Source organism: Labeo rohita, chromosome 3 (genome assembly GCF_022985175.1).
Source record: "Labeo rohita strain BAU-BD-2019 chromosome 3, IGBB_LRoh.1.0, whole genome shotgun sequence".
Classification (NCBI taxonomy): Eukaryota; Metazoa; Chordata; class Actinopteri; order Cypriniformes; family Cyprinidae; genus Labeo; species Labeo rohita.
The window spans coordinates 24,285,922-24,291,921 of NC_066871.1; positions in this window are offsets into that span (position 1 = coordinate 24,285,922).

The window sequence follows — 6,000 nt, forward strand, 5'->3', positions numbered from 1 at the left end:
CATATAGGCAACTGTGCGCTCACAGACTAAAAAGAGGACAGACAGAAAGAGAGGAAATATTATACTGTCAAATTATATCCTCCAGAAAAGCCAAATCACATTAGCTGGTGATGGCATGATAGAAATCATATGCTCCTCTGCCCGAGCAGCCATTACAGCATGATTCATCACTTCCAGACTGCAGCAATCAAATGCCGAGCCGGGGCATTAAGGCCAGACAAGAGCAATATAACTCAGAACAAGGTCATTAACAGCTGACCAGAATGCCATTGGCACATACTCCTACAAAACCGTACGGCACGTGACATCAGCATTCAGGAGATCTGAAGTTCTCGCGCTGTGGAAGATGATGCAAGGTATCATTTATTTATTGTCAGCCTAAGACGTCGGGGTGATGGATGAAGAATCGGCTCAAGAACAAAAGCCCATAATTCCCTCAGCACAATCAGTTGATGCCATCAAAACACCGCCTGGAATCCATTTCTGAGAAACTATTTTCTGGCCCGAGTTTGACGTCGTGTTTCCTTTCACAATGAAGCCCTTCTGTTCTAATAAGGCTGAAAAATGCTTTGGTTTCATCCACTTTTTTCTTTCTCTTGTGCTGAATGAGGACAGCGGCCTTGTCATGACCCCAGACCGTCCTTGCAGACGACGCCCCACCCCCACGATCATAAGCAGTGGACCAATTCATTAGGCGTTCACTTGGAAATGCAGTGATTTATTGAATGATGTGGTTGTCTTGGTTGAGACTTATAAAGAAAGGTTGATGAAGAGAGACTGGAGAGAAAACAAGGAAGTTTATGACAAACAGACAGACCTCCACCCACAGTTTGCTCTGGAAGGATTTTATAAGCATAACTTTAAAGAGAGTAATGAACATGTTGGGAGATCAATCAAACTCCTCTGTAACACTACTGTATTCACACATTTATTTAGAAGATGTTTAGCCTAAACTTCTGAAATATATATGTATATATATATATATATATATATATTTTTATATTTGAATTGGTATGTGCACATACTACTATTAGTACAAACAAACCCCTAAATAAGACCTTTAAGATTAAAAACAAAGGCTTAAATAGTACTTTTTTTAGAATTTTTAGTGCTGTCAAACGATTAATCGCATCCAAAAATTGTACGTACATAATATATATAATATGCATATTTATTATGTATATATAAATACACACACATATACAATATGTGACCTTGGACCACAAAACCAGTCATAAGGGTAATTTTTTTTTAAACTGAGCTTTATACATCATCTTTCCATTGATGTATGGTTTGTTAGGCTAGCACAATATTTGGCCAAGATACAACCATTTGAATATCTCTCATCTGAGGGTGCAAAAAAATCAAAATATTGAGAAAAAAACCTTTAAAGTTGTCCAAATGAAATGCATATTACTAATCAAAATTTAAGTTTTAATATATTTACAGTAGGAATTTTACAAAATATCTTCAGGAAACATGATCTTTACTTAATTTCCTAATGATTTTTGGCATAAAAGAAAAATCAATAATTGTGGCCCATACAATGTATTTTTGGCTTTTGCTACAAATATACCCAAGCGACCTAAGACTGGTTTTGTGGTCTAGGGTCACATATGTTTTTTGAAAAAAATGTACATATATTAACATGTATACATTTTTTTTAATATATAATCATAACATTTTTATTTTATATATACATACATGTGTGTATATTTTTATATATACATAATAAATATACACAATACACACATATATTATGCAAACAAATATTTTATTTGTTTGACAGCACTAAAAATGCATGTTAATAGATTTTATTTTGAACAATTTCTTTTACATTTTTGACCTCACAGTGGTCCCTTTCACACATGCAGTCCTTTACTGCTAAATTACCGTTAAGAGATCATGTGTGAACTAGACCTGTTCAAAAATACCAGTAAATTCGTTCTGGCAATTTACCAGTATGAGAAGTTGTAACATTACCAGTAAATTACAGGTAATGTGCTCTGTGTGAACGCAGAATGAAGATTATAGATATAAGCACGTAGAACGCGCTGACGAATGGTCCAAATTGGCCAATCATAGCTTTCTTATGGAGATGACATGATTACTCTGAGCTGTTTACAAAGCTCCGCTGTTTTTTAAATTAGTTTTTTTAATGTAAATATGTGCTAGATGGACATCTTTGACCATTGTCTCTTTCTCGCAGCTTCTTCAGCGTGTCACGCTCGAAACCCAGGCTTCTTTTTCATTCATCTTGGATACTTTTATGCGCGTCTCCTGTTTATAAGAGCAAAAACGCGTTCTGTTTGATCATCCGCTTGTGCCTGTCACTCATACTTCAAAACTTTTGTCAAATTAGACAAATAGTAAAACTAAAGTGCTTCTACTCATGCTGGTAAATGAAGACAACGGCATAATTTTTTAAAAATGACTGACATAAAACAATACCGGCATTTTGGTGCTAATGTGTGAATGGTCTCTTACCAGTAAAAAGCCAAAACTCCATTCCCTGTGCATGTTTGTGCATTTACCGTTAAAGTCATACTGGTAGTTTTACAGCAGCTTACCTGGGATTGCTGTGTGAAAGGGGCTAATGTTTAAACAAAATGCCAAAACTGGATCTTCCAATGAGAATGGCAGAATGAAAGCTTACTGACAACCATCAAATTCATCTATAGTATATTTCTAAATCTTAACAGTTAATAGAACAAAGTTTTCATTACATTTGTGAACCTGGACCACAAAACCAGTCGTAAGGGTCCATTTTTTGAAATTTAGATTTATACAACACATAAAAGCTGAATAAGCTTTCCATTGGTATGTGGTTTGTTAAAGGAGAAGTCCACTTCCAAAACAAAGATTCACATATAATGTACTCACCCCCTTGTCATCCAAGATGTTCATGTCTTTCTTTCTTCAGTCGTAAAGAAATTGTTTTTTGAGGATTTTTTTTAGCATTTTTCTCCATATAATGGACTTCTATGGTGCCCCCGATTTTAAACTGCCAAAATGCAGTTTAAATGTGGCTTCAAATAATCCTAAATGCAGTTGTAAATGATCTCAGTTGAGAAAGAAGGGTCTTACCTAGCAAAACGATCGGTTATTTTCATAACAATAATACAGTTGATATACATTTCAATGTCAAACGCTCGTCTTGTCTTACTATGCCTGGACTGTTTTTTTTTTTTTTTCCGGTTCATGACAGTTAGGGTATGTCGAAAAACTCCCATCTCATGTTCTCCCTCAACTTCAAAATCACGCTATATCACTGTTCTATCTTTTTTGTTAAGGGTGTTTGATCTTCTTTGCATGTTCACTTTGCAAAGACTGGGTCAGTACTTCTGCAGCGATGTAGGATGATTTTGATATGATTTTTAAAGTTGAGGGAGAAAATACGATCAGAGTTTTTCGACATACTCTAACTGTCTTCAGTCAGAATACACAGAGTTCAGGCAGAGCTAGACAAGACGAGTGTTTGAGAATAAAAAGTATTTAAATTTGTTAGTATTTAAAATTTGTAAGCATTTAAAACTTTTTTAATGAAAATAACTGATCGTTTCGCTAGATAAGACCCTTCTTTCTCGGCTGGGATTGTTTACAACTGCATTTGGGATCAGTTGAAGCTGCATTTAAACTGCATTTTGGAAGTTCAAAATCGGGGCACCATATCAATCCATTATATGGAGAAAAATGCTGAAATGTTTTCCTCAAAAACATAATTTCTTGACGACTGACGACATGAACTTGGATGGAATCTTGGATGACAAGGAGGTGAGTACATTACATGTAAATCTTTGTTTTGGAAGTGGACTTCTCCTTTAATATATGACAATATTTGGCCAAGATACTAACTACTAACTATTTGAAAATCTGGAATCTGAGGTGCAAAAAAAATTTAATATTGAGAAAATCACCTTTAAAATTGTCCAAATGAAGTTCTTAGCAGTGCATATTACTAATCAAAAATTTTACTAAAAGTTTTTATATATTTACAGTAGGAAATTTACAAAATTTACTTAATATCCTAATGATATTTGGCATAAAAGAAAAAGCAATAATTTTTGACCCATACAGTTGTGCTACTTACAACTGATTTTGTGATCCAGGGTCACATTTGTGTGCCATCACAACTTTAATGTGGAAAATGCATGATGTACACAACAAATACAGCTTTTTAAAGTGAAATCTAAAAATCTATATTTCCTCATCCACAGCATACCAGGCCTAAAACTTATGTGTAAAAACGGCTTATTTGAAAATGCCTGTGCAACTGAACTGAGCAGTTTTTGATGGAGGAGGAGGTAAAAGGATGAACTGCGCTGACATTCACCTGATATGGCCACACTTTCCACTGTTTGTTTGTTTTTTTAAATGCTGCAGTATATCCTGCTGTCTTTTTCTCAGCATCAGTTCACACATGTGAGTAAGGCAGATAGGAAACAACAGTGATAAAACGTATCACTTTGATCTATCTTTTAGAAAATCAAATAGACTAATAATTTCTTACCACAACAACATCCTGAGAGAGGAAATGTGCCATATTTCAATCTTCCACCCTCCACTGATTCATAGCAAAACATCTCAGCACAGACTCCACCCTGAACCCTTCATGCAAAACTCAAGTCAAACACACACTAAAAATTTTCATATGAAAATAATTCATTCATTCATTCAAAAAAAAACAAAAAAAAAAAAAAAAAAAAACATTTCACAGGCTACAAATACACTCAAATTAGTAATTTAAGTGTAAATGCCGAACATTATTATAATATTAATAAAAATGTAAAATATATTATACATTTTAAAGTGAACGGTTATTTCGAGATGCAGGTAAAATAAAAATTACAATTAATACATTTGTTTTAAAACTATTTTCAGATCTAACGGTAATACTGTAAAGTAAAAGTGTTAACAAAAAGAAAGTCAACAGTGAGAGAGAGAAAGCAGTATTATTTCCTGTCAGTGTCTGATCACAGAATGAGGAATCGAAAGCAGCACTGAATTTCTCACTGATCTGACCTTGCAAAACTCTGAGAGGCAAAATAACAACGTCGAGACGTCAGCATTACAAAGAAACTCTAGACTCAATCACCCAAAGCACTCTTAAACACTATGCAATATTTTATGTTTAGATATGAATTAAATTTGATAGGTACAAGAATATGAAATCAATGCACTGCTAAGAGAAGCTTAACGGCAACGGTGAAGATAAAACTTACAGCCAAATTAAACTAACCAGTCTTATCAGTTCACAAGTTGTGTTTCAGCGACATCTGGTGGTGAAAAAGCGAATTAATTAATCTCGGTGACTATTAAAGGTAAAAACTGTTGTGGTAATTTATGCAGATACACAAACAATTCAGAGAATCCACTGCTAATACTTACCAATATTGGTAGGACACTTCTTGCTTGCTGAGTGATGACACTAACTGGCTCTATTTAAAAACTTACCATGATAGACAGTGATATTTAGAACATAAGAAATTGATTATAAATAATAATAATAATAATAATAATAATATTCTTAAGAAAACACGTTTTGTTGTTAATTTACTTAAAAATGACTATCCTCCTAAATGAAAACTAATTTAAAAATTCGATTCAAGTGCTTAATTATGCTTAAATTATGATTTAAATTCTAAAAAGGCAAAAGTTTTCTTTTAGGGTTAGGCTTGATATAAAAGCAATATACGTCTGCTGTATCCTAATTCAGATTCTTTAAAATCATCAAGATGAAAGGTGCAATTTTAATCGATATGAAATGTATTTAATGCAGATAGTAAATGTGTTTCGTTTTAGAATGTACTGCCAAAGATTAAACCCAGTCACCGCTTTGACTGAATTTTTCGAGTCACTGAACTGATTTGATTCTCAATACCTATTCAGCAGATCAGCTGATCTATCTTATGGTTCAGCTTTTGTTAGTGCAGTACCTGGCATATTGCGTTTCTATATATGGCTCTATTAAGCACAGGTTTCTGTCTCCAAGCAACAGAT